Source organism: Rattus norvegicus, chromosome 2 (genome assembly GCF_036323735.1).
Source record: "Rattus norvegicus strain BN/NHsdMcwi chromosome 2, GRCr8, whole genome shotgun sequence".
NCBI classification, from domain to species: domain Eukaryota; kingdom Metazoa; phylum Chordata; class Mammalia; order Rodentia; family Muridae; genus Rattus; species Rattus norvegicus.
This window is the reverse complement of record NC_086020.1, coordinates 49,032,486-49,052,255: the sequence shown is the minus strand read 5'-3', so window position 1 is coordinate 49,052,255 and position 19,770 is coordinate 49,032,486. Positions and strand designations below refer to the sequence as shown.

Genomic DNA, 19,770 nt, shown 5'->3' with positions numbered 1-19,770 from the left:
TGAACGGTTCTTTCCAGCTTCTGGATATTATAAAGAAGGCTGCTGGGCTGGAGAGATGGCTCAGCAGTTAAGAGCACTGACTGCTCTTCTAGAGGTCCTGAGTTCAATTCCCAGCAACCACATGGTGGCTCACGACCATCTGTCATGGGATCTGATGCCCTCTTCTGGTGTGTCTGAAGACAGCTGCAGTGTACTTAAATATAATAAATAAATAAATCTTTAAAAATAAATAAATAAATAAATAAGACAGCTATGAACATAGTGGAGCACGTGTCTTTGTTATATGTTGGGGCATCTTTTGGGTATATGCCCAAGAGAGGTATAGGTGAGTCCTCAGGTAGTGCAACGTCCAATTTTCTGAGGAACCTCCAGACTGATTTCCAGAATGGTTGTTTCAGTTTGCAATCCCGTGAAGAGGAACAATGTGGAATGTTCCTCTTTCTCCACATCTTCACCAGCATCTGCTGTCACCTGAGATTTTGATCTTAGCCATTCTAACTGCTGTGAGGCAGAATCTAAGGGTTGTTTTGATTTGCATTTCCCTGATGACTAAGGATGTTGAACATTTCTTTAGGTGCTTTTTGGCCATTTGATAATCCTCAGCTCAGAATGTTTTGTTTAGCTCTGTACCCCATTTTTAATAGGGTTATTTGGCTCTCTGGAGTCTAACTTCTTGAGTTCTTTGTATATTTTGGATATTAGCCCTCTATCAGATGTAGGATTATTAAAGATTTTTCCCAATCCGTTGGTTGCCGTTTTGTCCTAATGACAGTGTCTTTTGCCTTACAGAAGATTTGCAGTTTTATGAGGTCCCATTTGTCGATTCTTGATCTTAGAGCATAAGCCATGTATTTCAAAGGTGATTATTTATTATGATTTTTCTGAAAATAGGTTATGTTTAAGAATAAAAAAATATTATTTTTATTTAAAATTTCTATTACCAAAATGGCTTAGTTGTAAATCCAGTACTTGAGAGACTAAAACATAGACAACAAGTTCAAGGCAGTTCTGGGCTATACAGCAAGATTCTGTCAAAAAAATTTTAAAATATATGTGCCCTATCCCCAAATGTTTTGTGGAATTACTTTGGATATACATAATTCTGATGATGATGATAGTGATGATGATGATGATGATGATGATGATGATGATGATGATGATGATTAATCAGGAAAGAGGGTATCAGAGTCAACATTATAGTAAATCACTATTATGCTTCATAATAAAATACTTTTACATAATCTCACATACAGTACAGCTAAATAAAATTCTATAGCAAATATAGTCAGTTTCTGTAATAAAGTTCCCAGTTGTAGATTCTTCATTTCTGAATAAGTACTCTCATAAATTCAATGTTCATTGGCAATTCAAATCAGTATCCTAACCTATGTAAGTACACAAATCCCCCAGTTAATGTAAGACCATTAATATTACCAATAATCGCTAATTCATATTAAGTATACAAAATATCTATGTGTATGAATTTAAACCCACTTCGGATTTAATGAGTTTTGGTAGCCATATATCCCAGAGGACACCATTTCTTCACCTCTCACGAGTACCTTCTGGTTAGTGGGGTCATGGCAGTAGCAGAACTTGACAAAGTCCATGTGTTGCCCACTAAAAGAAAGAAAAGTGAGGCCCGTCAGAGAAGTGTAAACAGAATGCCACAGAAGACCTGAGTTTGCAATCAAACTTCACATCAAAACTAGTAAAGCAGAAAAAAACATGGGAAAACAGCCAGGCTGTTTCTGAAATGAGCCACTCTTTCTGTCTAAAATGTAAACAACCCTCCGTATGGGATTTGAAAACAATTGTTTTATATCAAATCATGAGCCTAGGCAGGGTCTGTCATCAATAGCTCACTCGAAACTATGTGATGTTTCATCTCCACAGTGTTCACGAATAAAGCAGTAACACCCACACCTCATGGAAATAAAATCGTAAAGTGATGTGTAAGTACTTAGTTATAAGCATTCTCTAAAATGTTTTATATACCATAAAGATATTTTCAAAAACTCCAAGTTAGCATTTTATTGCTTAAACTTGCGTGTGTAATAATGAGTTGTGCACATTTCAAGTCAATAAAAGTGAAAATTTTCTGCACTAAATGTGTTTCACCCCCCAGAACTCTGTTTTTTTTTTCTGTTACAAATTGTCTTAGTTAATGCATGTAGTAACTGTACATTTTATATGAAATATTTATGTAGGTCTTAGTCCAGAAACAAGCATAGGACCTAGTTTTCACTGCTAGACAGAGTGTTCTGTTATATTGACTAACTATGCTGTATGCTAATACCTACTAAAGTTTATGCAGCAGCATCTGTAAAAGTTACACTAGGACAGTCCATAGCCCATTGCACATGAAAAGGCTGTCCCACCCAGTGCAGGGTAATTCATTTCAGGAAATGAAATTAACCAACTGCAACCCAAGAAACAATGCATTAATGACAAAAATATTAATGTATCAGTTTTCATCTGTTCTTAACACCAAGTTTGTGGAGACGGACTTTGGATAAAAGGAATTGTGTACGGTTGTCATGGAAAAAACACTGTAGACAGAGGTGAGGAAAGATGGCGAACAGCCACAGCATTGAGCATTTTAGTCATGGTGCTGGACAAATCCTTTTAAGAATCTCCTGAATTTTGTGAAGCCACCTTCCTTTTCTGTATCTCCCATCATTGATTCATGCGTTGTCCTCATTATTGCTTATCAAAGCATTTGATGTTACCTTAAGCTTGATTTGTTTTCCCTTCAGTTCATCTACATTGAAGATAGCAAGATTCTGTACCTAATTTTGTGAATGTACAATGTTATAGTATGGCCAGCAAGTTTCTTCTATTTCAACTCAGGCAAGAAGTTGAGTGATCGTACATAATCCTTTTATTACTGCGTAGATGTAGCATGCATATGCATCTCTAATTTCCTAACATTCGTCACCAAGTAAACTATTTTAACCCAGAAATGGTATGAAATTCAAGTTGCATGTTTTTCCTGCGAGGACAGTATGTGCAGGGTCTACTTATATGACAAACAGGCATCCATTGTGCAGCCCCCAGCCTTACTTCCCAAATTTTACATAATATCATCTTTCAATGGCCTTTCACATTATGAAGACAAATAAAATTATCATATAATGTTTCCATAAATCCCTTGAATGGAGGTTAATAACAAGAATTTACATTATGAATTATTTAGCCAGTGAATCACAATGCATTCTGTAAATGCTATATATTTTAAACAAATATGTGTGCATATGTTTCACATTTTCACATACAAAATTACCCTTTACATAAAATGTTATATGTCATTAAAACTTCTGTGTTTGAATAGCCTGTAAGTGAAATATATTTAACATGTCCAACCAATTGAGCATTATAGCCTTTCATGGTACATGTGTAGGATCTATGGTAGTTTTAGTGAAAGTTATTCTTTATGTATTTAAACATTTGATGACCTACTAGTACCACTCTTTTCAGGGAGGTTACAGAAGCTGTGTCCTTGGTGGAGGGAGTTCATCAATGGGCACTGAATTTGAACCCCCCCTTTTTTTGTTTTGAAGGTTTAATTTACACAACAAAAAATTTTGGATATCATATTTGAACATTATTAAAAACAAACAAAACAATTGAAATGCTTTCAGATGAGAATCCTTTTCTATCATAAATAAATTTCAAAGGACTGTTGAAGATGTATTAACTATCTGAGAAAAGAACTTTAAATGGATGCTAACCAATGTGAGATACTTCTTCATAAACCAATTTGTTTCACAAAGGGACAGAGAATTTGAGCCCTTAGAACCTCAGCTCACCTCCAGCTCCCCCACTGCCACCGCCTTCTGTGTGTGGTTGGAGATGGACTCTCACAGCTTTCTGTTACAACTGCCTATTGCTCTACTGCCATTCTATTATGAACCCTCCCATTGACACTGTAAGCCAAACGAACTCTTTTATAGGTTGCTTTGGTCATGGTGTTTTATTACAAGAGCAAAAGTCACAAGTACTACATTGCTTGCTGTTTTATAGTGTGACTTCTCGGGAGGTATTCTACTGCTGCTGCCAGCAAACAACAGACCACACATTATATACCATACATGTTTTATCATATGAGGAATATAATGTTTGTTTCTCTGTGCTTTGGACATCACGAATTCAGATTAGTCATATTATGGATATAGTTCTTTCTCCAATTTTGTTGGAGATGTATACCTACCCATGGGTGCACACTTTTAATACAATTACATTTATTTAACATGTCTCTCTCTCTCTCTCTCTCTCTCTCTCTCTCTCTCTCTCTTTCTCTGTGGGTGTGGGTGTGGGGAGGTGTGGGGCGTAATTGTCTCTCTCCATGTGTAGGCACACATGTGCATGGCACATGCTTGACATTCAGAGGACATATTATAAGACTCAATTGTTTCCTCACACCATGTGGGTCCCCAGGTTAAAATTCAAGTCATCCTAGTTGACAGTAGACTTTTACCTGCTGACCCACTCTCTATCCCTCTATGTCATGTTTGTGGTGTGTGTTGTGTGTGTGTGTGTGTACGGTGTGTGCATGTGTGCATACTTATATATGTGTGCTTCTTTTGATGTAGGACACAGTCTTTACAAATGTCTAATTTTTATCAATAACGTGTTAATTGATAATTGTATACATACACATGTATACTATGTGTACATATAGTATACGAGTACACACATAATATATGTATATGTACATATATGTACACAATATATTGGACACATAATGTATATATTATACTATATATACATATAATATACGTATATTATACATACACACAAGTAAACTATTTTGATCAAGTCTATTCTCCTTTTTCTCCCTTCCAACTTCTCTATTCTCCATCACTTTCTTCTCTCAACTTCTGGGGATTTTTTAATTTAAACTTCTTGAGTAGAATTAATTCTGTTGCATGGGCATGAATAAAGGGCCATCAGCTGAACAATGGGTAGACTTTAAGGGTCTCATCCCTCGAGAAAACTGATTTTCTCACCACCACCAGTCATCTAATCTTAATCTTGCTGCAGGTGGAGCAGAACTTCATGGTCCTTTCTCTTCACCCATTCTAGGATTTTGGCCAACTTTATCTTGGGCAGTTCCTGTACAGGCAGTTGCATGCCGTCTGATGTTTTCAGAATTGTTTGATTTAATCATTTTGACAATGTATACAGAACCAATGTATAATTTATTTTAAAACAACTACATATGACGTTATTTGACAATAATTAATATTTAACATCATTTTATATGCCCATTAATCATCTCTATGTCCTAATAACATGTAATATCTTTATATTGTATCCACTTTCCTATGTAATGGTTTGGTAATGGTTAACATTACTATAAAGACTGAAGTTTTACTGCCTATGTGAGTTGTAAATATGTTCTACCAATGTCTTGTTTGCATTCTCCTATTATTACAAATTTTTAAAAAATAAAGTTAAATTCATCGTTCATTTTTACTTTTATTATGTAAGCTTTTCATCTCAATTCTAAGGTCAACTTGTGTAATCTAGATCTCAGACATGTCTTCTGTTTTTTAAACAGTGACATACATGATTTTATATTTCAAAACCTTGGGTTTATTGTGATGAATGTCCTTGCTAGTTATGGATATACATGCAAGGTATATTCGTTCTTTTTTGCTCCTGCTCATGGACATTTTTGTTCTTCTTTTCCAGTTATGTCGCTTGTTGTAACTTTAAAAGATATTTTGATCCATATCTATGCAATCTAAGTCCTTTGTTACAGGGTAATGATTTATGAATTGATTTTTTAATCAAAAGCAGAGTGTTTATTATTGTTATTGTATAGCAGCCCTTGAATTGGGCTAGACCAACTCTTAAGGTTTGCTCCAAGAATAGAATTGATGTCTTTGTTGTGTCATCTCCCAGACCGTACATACATGCCACTTCATTTGATAAATTTGACTTCTCATAGAAAAAGTTTGAAATTTTTAATTTATTACTTCTGTAAATTTTTGATTAGACAAGAATTTCAGTTATTGCAGCAGCTACACTCCATAGGAGTTTTTTCTAGGATTTATTGATTATATATATATTATATATTATTATATATTATTATATATTCTATATATTATATTATATATTATTATATATTATATTATATATTATATATATTATTTTATATATATAATTTTGTATTCATCTTATTGTGCTATATATCAAATTCATTCATTGGTTCTAGAAAGTTTAAAAATAATAGATTTCTTGAGATTTTTCTACCCAGAGTCCATGCCACTTTTAGAGTCTCTCAATTTTGGCCTCTGTATTTATTTTACTGATTTTTCCCCTCTACATTAGGCATTGTATTTCTAGTGCTATATTGTGCAACAGTCTAATCTTAAATACTCTCTAAGTGGATGTTATCCCTAGGTATCTCCCTGGGTTAACACCTTTTATTTATTTTTTTAATATTTTTGAGACCGGACCTTATTTCTTAGCTCAGCCTTGCCTGTCTGTAACTCTGCAATAATGAGATTTTAGGGGCAAGACACTTCATGCAATGTATTTCCAACTTTTTATTATTAATAAGCATGTTATACAAGCACATTGACAACAGCAGTAAGAACAGAGGTCATACACTAAGTACCTTAAATGATAGATGTTTATTTTCTTACAATTATTACTAATTAATTTGAATATTTAATGTATTTTACCTTTTGTCCTTGTGCCTTCTCCTTGTCCTTGTTCCCAGTGGCTAAAAATATCTATTTTATTTTTCTGTTATTTTGTTTCCTATGGTGTTACCATTGTGGTTAGGGAACATAGTCCTTGAACCTAGGATGACTCAAATTAACTTTTTCTCAGCTGAAATTTTAGTAAAATTAAGACTATTAGTCTAGGGTACTGCATGCGAGACCACAGCCCATTAATCATATGAATGAGTTTAAGCTATCTTAAGATATTTTACACAAACATGATATTCTAAATTTTCATAAATATCATCAAATCACTAGTTAGTAAATAAGTCAAATATTCCTCCCAGTTACATAGTTTTCTGGTTTATTTAATTGTTTTCATGTTTATTAATTGTTTTTCTCTGGAAATCCATAAGGAGAACAATTTATTTTGTTCCTCTAAAACAAATTTCCTTGTTGATGAATTTTAAAAATTTATAAAAAAAAATAAAAATAAAAAAAATTTTATAAAAGTGTTTAAAGTCATACTATCAACTCTATAATTAAGAACAGGTAAAATCTGGACTATGTATAGATATGGTTTCGTATATTTAAATGAAATGTGTATTTGATTTCAGTTCAAAGGAAAGATACCACAGCATTTTTATTTGTATTATGAAAAATATTATAGTCATGTAAAAGTGCTTTCCTCTAAGGTAACCTTAGAGTCAACAGAAACCAATTTACTTCAACTTATGGACCACAATGCATGCACACCAGCACACAAATACTAAACAAATGTGTGTTCATGTGTGTATTTGTGTGTGTGTGTGTGTGTGTGTGCATGTGTGTGTGCACATGCTTGTGTGTTTATTTATAAAAAATCTCTGCAGACATTTTGTCTTTATTTTGGCAGTTACTTGGATTAATCTAGAGCCTCATGCACTCCACCAGAGAAAAGTCCACTAAGAACTGTTACATAAGCCTTTAATTTTATACTGAAGGTTTATGTATTTTCTTTATAATATCAAAGGATGTGTTTTGATTATAGTGTCAGAAATTTTTGATTTCCGAGCAACCTATTGTAATAATAATCAAAGAGAAATTTAAAAAGGCTTTATAGAAAAAGACCTTGGGTACTTTAAATAGCAATACATTTTTATGAGATTAAATTATAATGGAAATATGGTTGTATAGGTTTGATGCATAATCCATTTTATCACATTCTACAAAAGTGAAGATATATTATTCCACCTGTTAAATATATTTTAAACATCGTATTTAAATTATCGTGTTGCCTTCTGAAAACATTTCCTAAACCTGCTTTAGTACTACATATATAACAAGTTGTTTGCCTGATTATTTCTTAATTTCTTCCTTCTATTAAATTTTTATAGCATCATTGAGCACCACATAATAAACACCACATGATTATGTTTACTTTTCTACATTAAAGTAAAAATGAAGTTTCTAAAAATCATTGTTATTCAACATGTTTGAATTTGATCAAATAAAATATCTGAGGCCCTAAAGGCATTAGCATCATCAGTCTTAGCTTCAGATCAATGGCTTCATTGAGAACAACTATAAAGAAGGGAGGATTTAGTTTACTTCCTAGGACACTGTACTTGGAAAACAGACTTAAAAATTAAGACTGTAGCTCATTGACCTCATAAAATCTGTGGAATGCTAAGGTGTTATGTTATTTATATGAACTTGTTCCAAAATTTTTAGTAACTTGCATGTATTAATGTATTCATGGAAGAGTAAAGAATAGATTTGTACATATGCTCAATTTTCGCCTATTCCTTATACTTAATGTGACATGTAATCATTTATACAACAGTAACGAAGACTGTGGCCCTAATTTATGACTGTCTGCTTTCACAGGTTTACAGGTTGCTTTCCCACAATGCATTTCTCGTGTGCCATATTAACCTTTCTATTTTACTTACTATATTGTAATTTATCTCCACTTTGCCCATCTCAACACTGGCATTTAGAGGGTTTCTAGTGAAACCCTATGTATGTGGAAAAAATTAACGCCAAACAAATAAAGGCAGAGCCAAATACTAAGGCAATATGACAGGTGAAAGCTGGTTTCCGTCCTGTTGGGCTTCCGTGTAAATGCTTGTTTCTGCAGGAACTCTGCATCCGTTCCTAGTGTAGGCTATCAGCCTAACAGTATCCTTGTCATGCATTGCACAGATCCATACGTTCTCCATATATCCACAGAACATATGCTCCATGTTCTCTGAATTCATCTCACTCTTTCCCCAAGTATCTTTACTGTCCTTCTTTTCTGCATTTCTTCCTTCTTTGAAGACTGTTTTACCCATATATTTTAGGATGCTCATTTTTGTTCTTAAAGCACAACGTAATACCTACCCTTCTCAGACCAATCTAAATTATTGACATACAACTGATGTAAAAAAAAAAACACAAAACAAACAAAAAAAACCCAACTCCCTCTGCCATATTTATCTTTCTGGGTCTGGGTTACCTCACTCTGGATGACTTTTCAAATTCCATCTATTTACCTGAAAATTTCATAGTGCCGTTGTTTTTAATAGCTAATAATCCATGGTGTAGATGTACCACATTTTCTTTACCCATTCTTCCACTGAGGGGCATCTAGGTTGTTTCCATTTTCTGGCTGTAACAAATAAAGCTGCATCCACACTTTGGTGCTCCTTCTTGTTAGGCTTCATATGGTCTGTGTGCTGTACCATGAGTATTCTGAGCTTTGTGTCCCAATAGTCTTTTGCATTGTCGCATGACACTACCTCTGGGGAGTAATTAACAAGCATGTATCCACCGCAGACAAGGAAATAATGACAGGTGAAAGTAAGGATAACCTCAAAATTCACCTTGCTAGACCAATATTTTACAGGTGTTGTTTGCAGGTTTAAGGGTGAGAGGTTACTTACAGGAGCAGAAGAGGAAGACAGCAGCACCGCCAAATCCTACCCCAGCTCAGGTGGGTGGGTGACAGCTAAAAACATGGAGTGTCCTGCACAAATTGGAGCGAGTCAACAGATAGGAGATGTCTCTTCCAGGTAGCTCTGTTTCTTCCAGGCTGCTTCTTAGAATCTCTACCAATCAGCTTGGTTTGTCTGCAAGTGCTTCATAACCTGTTTAATGCTTGAGGATGGAGGGATTAATGAATCTGGTCAGGGGGATCACAAGTGTGATTACCCTGCTGATCGAAATGGTGAAACCATGACTCAAAAATAACTCATTAGTATTGTATATATCAATTTGCTTTTATTGATCTTTAAAGATATATCCTGTATAAAAAATTAAAATTTCATAGTCCTTTAAATACTATCATTACAGTTATTATTAGCAGTAGTCTTCCCAAAGAAGATTCTAATTATACATGATAACACTATATTTCATTTTACTTATTAAATGCAACGTAAATATGTTTATATTGATAAAAACAAGACACAGTGAGACAAAATGTAATAATATTTCATGCAATAAATGCAACTTACTTTGTTTTATACCACATTAATATTGATAGCCATGATAGCGTTTAAGAATTTTCATCTGTTTCATATCTATTGATTTTGTTCTTCCTCAGATAATACAATTTTTCATTCATTTAAAGTTTCGAGATTTGAAATGCATCACCTTAAATTTTGAAGGGACAGTAAGAAAAGTGGTAAAGCTCTGTGCCCATGTCAGTAGTACTCTGATTGATATGTATAGTTCTTTGAATGCAGACTTCTTTCCTTTGGTAAAAGTTTACTATTTTTAAAATTTGCAAGTAAATTCAGAATACAGTTTTAAAACACATCTGTGTTGGTGAAAAATATCCCACCAGGAGGAAAATGGAACACAAGAATGCTAAAACTGCCCTCTTATCATATTAAAGAGAAATCAGAGTTAGAAAGGCTTGAAACATGTGGGCTGCACATGTAACAGTCCTCTCTGAACCTATCTATCATCATGGTAACTGCATATGTGACTAGAACAGGGCATCATGGATTGCTTGTGTTAAAATCTAGTTTCTAGAACAGGACGATTTTTGGCCAAGAGTATATTAGAAAATGGATCTCAACAAGACAATAGAGGAGTTTATTCACAAAGGGACTTTCTTCTAGATGATCCTAGCTTAATTACTCATGCAGATGTGCACATACATAAGCATAAGCACACACAGACACCCAACAAATGCCACATTCCGGAAAAAAGAAAAAAGTAATTTTGACTAAATATGTCTAGTGGAATCTGTAGTTCAGCAACTCAAGGGCATTGTCTCTAAGAACAATGGATTCACTTTAGTGATGGGCTCATCATGTAAACCAAATGAGAAATTGAGGAAGCAAGCAGTCAAATTTCATGTAGTTCATGAAGAGAGTACACAAAAATAAACACTGGGAAGTAAAGCTTATGACTCCTCAGTCAGATGAAAGCTCACCCGACTTTTCTAATTCTTTAACAAAATACTTCACAGTTATTACTGATCACTGAAAACATTTCAACGTATTATGCTAGAGACCTTAATCAATGAATTGAAATATCTGCCTCTTTCACTAAAACTGACTTTATTTTTATCACACATTCTCCATAATTATCTAAGAAAGCTCAAACATGTTACATTGGTGAGTCACATATAAGTACAACAGAAATTGATGTGGGCAATTTTGTGGAAAGACCTTCATTTTCATGGTTATGATAACCTTTTCCAGCCCTTCTCGAATAGCATCTTTGGTTACTGAACTTACGCCTTGCTATGAAGCTTTCCTACACTCAGCAGGTATCTTCTCAGCCATCTCTAGTGGGTCTGTCTCTACCCTTGTCTGGGAAAGGGGCTTCATAGAGAACTTTTACTTCACTAAGATGCAGAGAGAGAGAGAGAGAGAGAGAGAGAGAGAGAGAGAGAGAGAGAGAGAGAGAGAGCACTACATGAATTTCTCAAATTCTGGTATCTGGTTTCAATATATTTACACAGGCAGAAACTACAATACAAATTAGAAGTGATTCTGTGAACCAAGTTCTATAGAATTTAGTGTGTGTGTTTGTTTGTGTGTCTTTGTCTCTTAAGAAAAAGCAAGAAAAACCTCAAGATTTTCTGTTAATCTATTACTTCTACTAATATAAGGGCTTGACTCCATGGCCTGAAGCAGAGACTATATGGGAAAATTAACACAACCATCATTCTCTGAGCAATTTTCTACAATCCAGCTGTTAAGTAAGATGGTCTGAGTACTATAGTCTTGTTTTATTCCTTCATGTCCTAAACTTAAGGGTTTACAATTCCAATTTCTTTGATTTCTGATTAATATCAATATTATTTTTGTAGCTTAACCTGTGGAAAAATATGCTATATTATTAGCTTGCTTATTACTGCTATTCATGTATTTCAGAGCACCCACCATGCCTTCAGAAGAGTGCAACATATAAAGATAGAGTAACAATTGAAGACAGAAAAGTAAAAACTAAAATGCCAAATGAGAGGGTTATTACACATCTAAGAGGGGAATTTGCCAGCATGTAGGCACTTGCCTTCACGTTTCAACATCATGATTCTTGTTTTTCCCTCTTATCTTTGAAAGGCACTTTACAAAATGAGGAAGAAATTCTTTGGGCCAGTCATGATTTTTTCCCTAGAATAATTTAAGGTAATGCTTTGAGGAAGTTGTTGTTACATGGGCTTTATCATTTTACCTAGACAAAACTACTACCAGATACCATATTTTTGCGTATAAATAATAAGTTCAAATTTCTTGAGTAGTATCATCTTGCTTTTTAAAAATAGCAATTGAATACACATATAGTATCTTAATTTTAGTTAATTATAAAAGTGTTAAGTATATAATTGAAATAAAAAAACAGTACAATGACTAATTAACTCTAATGTCAAAATATTGATGTATCTTTATATTCTGGTTCTTCATTACCAGAATTTTTATGAGGAATTCAAGATTATCATAAATATTGGCCAGAGATTATAAAGTTTCTTAAATATTTAAAGAATAGAATTAATGACATTATAAATAACTTTATTTTAATTAACTTATGAGTGATTTTTCTGCTAACAGATCATTTTCTTGATTGTTTTATGCAAATAATTTATAATATTAAAGGTTAAAAAATTACATTTGACATTTTGTCCATAAACCATTTTTTAAAAAATGTTTTTTCAGAAATATTTATTCTTAAACACTTTAGTCTCCTATTGTCATCTGTTTTTGTTATCATTTGCCCATTTTTATTTAACTTCACATCGAAAATGATAGATATTGCTTAACATTTTTTTCTGTGTGGACAATCAATGACCACCCTCACACTCTGGAAGGAAGAAATCTTGATTACCACACATGTTTGTGAAACAAGAACCCCTTCTCCCATTTTTAGAAAGTCGGTAAAAATTCTGAGAATTATCACCATAAAACATAGTTTCAATATAAATTTACCCAAGGTTCACTATTAGATAGTCCAGTTTCCATTGTCATATACTATACACTGAGAATCTCACAGAAACTGTGTATCACACAAAATATTTTAGATTATTAAAATAAGTCATACTCCATAATTTATACACTATTAATTAAGCATTGGTGATATGGTATAGTCCCAACAATCCTAAAAATTAATATTGACCTTTTTCTGCTAAAAATATATCTTTTACTATTTGGTGTTTGTACTATTGTTATTTCTATTCGGTGGCTTCTCATAGTGAATAATTGAATAACAATTAACAATGTCAAAATTGAAATAGCCTCCATTTCTCGGTTAAGTTGTTGTATTCCTTGGATAATTGTGATATTGTGTACAGTAGATTGAAATAAAGTTTCTCATTTAAAGACATTTGTTTCTATGACTGTCCATATTTATATACTAGTTGTTATACACACATGAAAATCATCACTTAAATATCTTTTACCTGTATAGTATATTTTTTCTCTGGGTCACACACAGGGAATTCTCAAAAAGAGAATGAAAACTGTAATACAGAGCCAGGATCGTTGAAGGATACAATCCTGAGAAGTAACTCAGCATCTCAGAACTTTGAATATCTAGGTATCTTCAGACAGGTATTCTATAAACATATAAATGAGTCCTGGATATATATTGTTAAAGTCTTAATGATGAATTTCAGTTGATATCTTAGTTAAATATATTATAAAACTTAGTGGAAGTCAGGAATTGGATTGAAGGCACCTCTTAATGTACTAATCAGAGTTCATTATGGTCTGCTAGCTTAGAAAGATACAGCATGTGTTGACAACGCATCATTGTAGATATCAAAGTTATAATAGCCTCACACAACTTCAGAGCAAACACTGTGTGTTACCTTCCAATAAAATCTCCATTCAAATTTTATGTGATGAAATAGTAGCATTTTGCATATTAAAGAGATGCTAGAGAGATATCTCAGTTCTTTCTCCTTTGCCTTGTATTTAAAACATGTTTTACACACATAATATATCCTGATATGGTTCCTCCTCCTCCTGTTTCCTCCTCACTTCCTCTATCCCTGATTAGAAAAAAAAAGCAGGCTTCCAAGGGATATTAACATGTAAATTATATATGTGTGTGTGTGTGCGCGCACTCGCGCGCGCGCGTGTGTGTGTGTGTGTGTGTGTGTGTGTGTGTGTGTGTGTGTGCGTGTGTGTGTAGTCAAAATAAAAGCAAAAACTAACACATCATACTGGACTAAAACCAAAACAAACAAACAAACAACAATAACAAAAATCAGAAGAAAGAGAGAGAAGGCCCAAGAATCAAAGACTCACTCAATCACACCTTTGCAATTCCGTAATAACACTAAAGTAGAAGTCATAATATATATGCAAAGGATTTAGTGCAGACAAATGCAGACCCTGTGCATGCTCCTTCAGTCTGTGCAAGGTCATCTGAGTTTTGCTCATGGCCATCTAGAGGGTCACATAGGTTGCTGTCTTCCACACTTGATCTTAGCCAAAAGGCCGAGAAGCGATGATTGCTGTCTTCCATTCCTCGGTCTCTTTCATTCTTTCCACCTCTTCTTTCTTAGTTTTTTCTGAGACGTGAAGGGAGACATTTGTGGAGACATTCATTGTAGGGCTGATTGTTCCATGGATCTCTGTGATTGTTTCCTTCTGCTGCAGAAGGAAGCTTCTCTGTTAGTAACTGAGCAAGGTACTGAAATATGAGTGTAGGAGAATAGTTAAGAGTTATTGTTTTAGGCCAGTCATATTTAATTTTACCCTAGGTCCTTAGGATATCTAATCTTATATTCGTTGTTACCCAGCAGTGTTGAATATAGGTTCTGCCTCATGGAGCAGGCCTTAAGTCTAGTCAGATCCTGCCTGGCTACTCTCATGAGCTTTCTGCTCCCATTGGACAGGCGTGGCTTGCACTGTTGGTGAACCAAGGGTTTTGTAGCTGGGTTGGTGTTTACATTTCTCTTTGGTAGCCTGCAGGGTGCTTTCTTGTGCTAAAGTCACCCGCATGCAGGTGTGAAGGCTCCCTGTAGTCACTAGCTCAACTTCAGGATGTTCAGTGACTTGTGTAAGTAATGTTTTCATCAATGGGGTGTCACTGTCAGTTTTGTGGAGAGAAGCCTATAGTTTTGACAACAGCCTGGTTTGCCTAGGGACTCCGTTGGCCAAAAACTCAATTAAACCTATCCCATTCTCTGTACTAGAAGTTTCATGTGGCGAGTGGTGATTGCCAGTTGGAACTCCTTAATTCCCCATTATATAACAGTGCCATTTCAATAGATCTCATAATTGTATATATTTTAGGAAGCTTGTATTAAGTTTGCATGCTATCCCTCAGATAGTCCTTAATGTTACCTGTCTCTGCCCATATTTCTTCCCAAGTGTCTTTCTGTCTCACCCCTCCTCTCTTCATCATCCCATTTCAGGTCTTTCCCCCATGTATTCATAACTATTCTATTTCCCTTTCCTAATGAGATCTATCTGCCCTACCCCTTACTCTATATACTGGCCTGCCCCCTACTCTATATACTGGCCTGCCCCCTACTCTATACTGGCCTGCCCCCTTGCTCTATACTGGTTGCTCCCCTTACTGTATACCTAACCTCTGTAGTTCTTCAGATTGCAGCTTGATCATCACTGATGTAACAACCATAAGCACATGTAAATGAATACACACCATCTTTGTCTTTAATCACTCAGGATGAATTTTCTAGTTCCATTCATTTACCAGAGAATGTCTGATTGCACCAGGTTTTCTTTACGCCTTCTTCTGATGAGAGACATCTAGGTGGCTTCTGATTTTTTACTTTTCGGAATAGCAAACAGCAATGAACATGGTTGAACAAGTATTTCAGTGGTAACAAAAGAGTATTCGACTCCCATTCTCCAGATGAACTGCCACGCTGCCTTAAATAGTGGCCGTGCAGCTTTGCACTCTGAAATGTCAACAAATAAACCGATTAATAATAAAAAGAAAAGAAAAGTGTTCCCCAGAGACTCTCGTCCTCGTCATGATGAGCTGCCACTTGTTTCCCTGATATTAGCCATTCTGATAGGTATAAGATAACATCTCAAAGTACTGATGATTTGTACAGCTGTGAATGTTGTACGCTTCTTGAAGAGTTTCTCAACTCACTCAGGTCTTAACATTAAGTGCTGCTATGCAAAAGAGCAGAGTTTGTTTTTTTTTTACCCACGCCCATATGGGACTGCTCACATCTGCCTGTAACTCCAGGTCCAGGAATCTGAAAACCTCTCTGACTTCTGAAGGCACCCAAAGCCCTGTGGCATATAGTCATTCACACAGAATATAAATATATCTTTAAAATTTTTAATTACAAAGAGAAAAGTAAAAGTTAGATACGAATGAGGTAAAAAGTTACTGTTTTACATCTTTCTTCCTCATAAATTGTTATTTTAATTGTTTCGACTTCAAATTTAAATCTATAAAGTTCCATACAATAACAGCAATGAAATCATTTCAATTAAAATGTGTTATGAATTAACAGCATGCATTAGTCAGGTAGGCTCCTAGAACCCTTGGTTTTCTAATAGAATATGTAATTACCTGTGAAATACGAATGGTATGTACTAAATGCAGTTTGAGAGTCTTTGCTCATTACTCTCAATTATTAATAATAACATATTATTATATTAATGTTACAATTAACGTAATTTCTATTTACAAATTAGGAAACAGAAATAAATAGGCAATTTGGTCACCCTTTCATTTTAGGTTGACTGATGTTAAGGGCCTGCGTTATTCTACACACTTTATAAAATACCTAACAAGATAATATGATACTGGCATTGGTAATATAAAAATGTCTAAAGCATGGTTCTTGGCCATTTATGTAATCAGCAAGAATAAATGTAGTTCACTTAACGTGTACAGCAAACATTGACTAAAAAAATTAAAAATACTTCATAGTTGATGCTTACCTTCGTCTTACTATAACGATGGTTATATGGTGCCAGCAAAAATATGATGCAGAACCATTTTCATCGTGTGCATTTGTAAATAACTATAATATGACGTCTGTTTAAATACTTCACAGATGGAGGAGACTTTCTGCAGAATGACTATGTTCTTTTGTCTCACGCAACACAAGATAACGTAGTAATGCTCACAACTAAGTTATATTACTGCAGCTTATAAAACCAAACTGAAGCCGGGCATACAGACAACCCCTCCATCCTCTGCATTCAGAAGGCAGAGGCAGGAGGATCAAATTCAAAGCCAGGCTGATACAGGAAAAAAAAACTATTTTTCTCAAGTAGCCACATTGACCGACTTAATCTCATGGTTCCAACTGACATGGAAAGCTGACCCCAGCTATTTATAGATATAGCTATAGAAATCATCACTGTGCTATTAAGTTAAAGATCACTACTATGCATTCTAATCAACAATGCAACACAATTAAACTATTTTGCTGAGAAATAATACAAAATTAGACATCAAATACTATTTCATTTGCTGCTCTAGTCAAAGTGGCATATATATACATATATATATGCAAATTAAGTAAGCCAATTATGCATCGTAAGTGTCTTAAAGGGGTAGTTTTAAAAACTCCTTAATTCATTTAAAACTATCAGCACTCCAAATCAACTCTGCTCTCAATGTTGGGTGTCCCCTGGAAACACTCCCCCACGGTTTTGATGACCTATATACACTAGGATCATATTCAATGATGCTTGCGTGGTGGTTTTCTCTCTGAGGATATTTAAAGACTTCACAGATTCTTGAATTAGTTTACAGTAAGCACATCAATGGCTTCACTTTTCAGAGAATAAACTTTGTAGCACACAGTCTTTGCTCCATGTTGGCTATCTCCCGGCCTGTTTGTTTTTCCTATCTATTAAAAGGCTGAATTAATGTCTGTGCATACTCAGGCTGCTCAGTGAAATACAGATGTTGAGTGCCCTGTGCCTCCAAGCTCTTTGAGAATAAAACAATTTTCTGACTGCTACATTTCCAAACACAGGTTCCTGAAACAGAAGAGCATCCTTTAAATCTGCTTCAAGATCAGTGCAGGTCCAGTGTTTCTGTTCCATCTCTGCCTTCCATGAGCAGGCAGTTTCTTAGATGTTTAGTAAAAATAAAAGAAAGGGAAAAAGAAAAAGGTGAAAAAGAAAAGAAATGGAAGAAAATAAATACATAAGCAAATATATTGCCTTAGGAAGGAATTTTGCCTTAGGAAGTCTAAATTACTTACATGTAACCCGGAGTCATTCAGTTTCTGAAAGAGGCCTAGGCAGTGCTCGGTACTGGCCTGGTGCTATACCTTGAGGCCTCTTCAGGGTTAATTCATCTCTGCATCTGTCAGATCCCATGGCCTTGAAGTCACTGGAGTGTCCCGTGCACCTTTATTTCTATTTGGGGTTTGGATCTCTGCCTGTTTACTACAGCACTCACGGCTCATGAAAAGAAGCAGGCTGGGATGTTTTATCTCTTGTCTGAGCTGGCTTCAATTAAATTAATGGAGCCATTCAGCTTGCTTGCTCCCGTTTCAGATGTACTCCGATGAATACATTAAAAGATCTTAAGTCTCAAGATGGTACATCATAGTATTAGGCAGCCACTCACTTCGCTCTGCCCTCTTTTTCTGTAAATCAAATAATTAATGAGATCTTCCCTCAGTGAAGCACTTCATCAATACACTGTGGCAAAGGGAAGGGCCCTCTTTGCTTGTCCTAGAGCTTTTATCTCCATCTGTGTAGGATTTCATGGGCAAATGTGGCGATATTGAAATGACAAAATATTGACTGATTCTCACAGTCTGTTCTTCATAGCCGAGAAGGCTTAGTGAAATGCACTATACGGAGTGCACAAGAGAAGCAGTAGCAACTGGGCAATGGGCAGGAAATATTTGTATTCAGTAAACATCAGGTAGGATGACTTAGTTTTGATGGAGATTGCTGACACGGGATAGGTGTACAAGTCTACTATGGAAATACTACATGGTTTATACTAAAAGAAAAAAATGGAGTATCTGTTGTCTATTTTAATGGTATTTCATAAAATTATATTTCATCACATTTAGACTTTTTTTAACAATTATTGCACTATAGCTTCAATTTTAAAATGGAATTGTATAAATAAGTGTGGTATATATATTTTATCTCCTTTATCATGAAAAACTACCTACTCATTTATTTATCTGTTTATTTATTTAGACAGTGGGCAATCATCTGCTAGAGTTCACTTGGAGGAGAGAAGACAATTTGTGGAAATCAGTTCTCTCCTTCCACCATACAGGTCCTCTGGAACAAACTCAGGACTACTTCATTTTCATGTGTGAATTAAAATATCTAAATAAACCTGTTATGGATTTTAAAGGTGATTAAAATCGTGCGTGTGTGTGCGCGCACACGTGTGTGTGTGTGTGTGTGTGTGTGTGTGTGTGTGTGTGTGTGTACGTATTTTTACATTCCTCCTTCAAGGAATGTCCTCCCTGTTAACAGTAATGACTCCATGATAATAAGACAGCACATGTCAGGGATTCCGAGGTGTGGCTAATGCTTCAGCAAAATGGTACACCATGGGACCTTCTGGACAGTCATTAAGGCTATGGAAAAGATCTCTAAAAATATGGGTTTGAAAATGTATAATTTCTCAACTATGCAAAACTACAAAGATGCAATATGAATTATATAAGAAGCTT

General features: G+C 34.9%; 1 long non-coding RNA gene across 1 annotated transcript; it reads right to left on the bottom strand.

Moving 5' to 3' along the window:
- Window positions 1-9,906: 9,906 nt before the first annotated feature.
- LOC134485844 (uncharacterized) lies at window positions 9,907-18,618 on the bottom strand. The gene is made up of 3 exons (XR_010064101.1): window positions 18,322-18,618; window positions 15,777-16,035; window positions 9,907-14,758 (listed from the first exon to the last, which is right to left on the bottom strand). It is a non-coding gene; the product is annotated as an uncharacterized LOC134485844 (long non-coding RNA).
- Window positions 18,619-19,770: the final 1,152 nt, after the last annotated feature.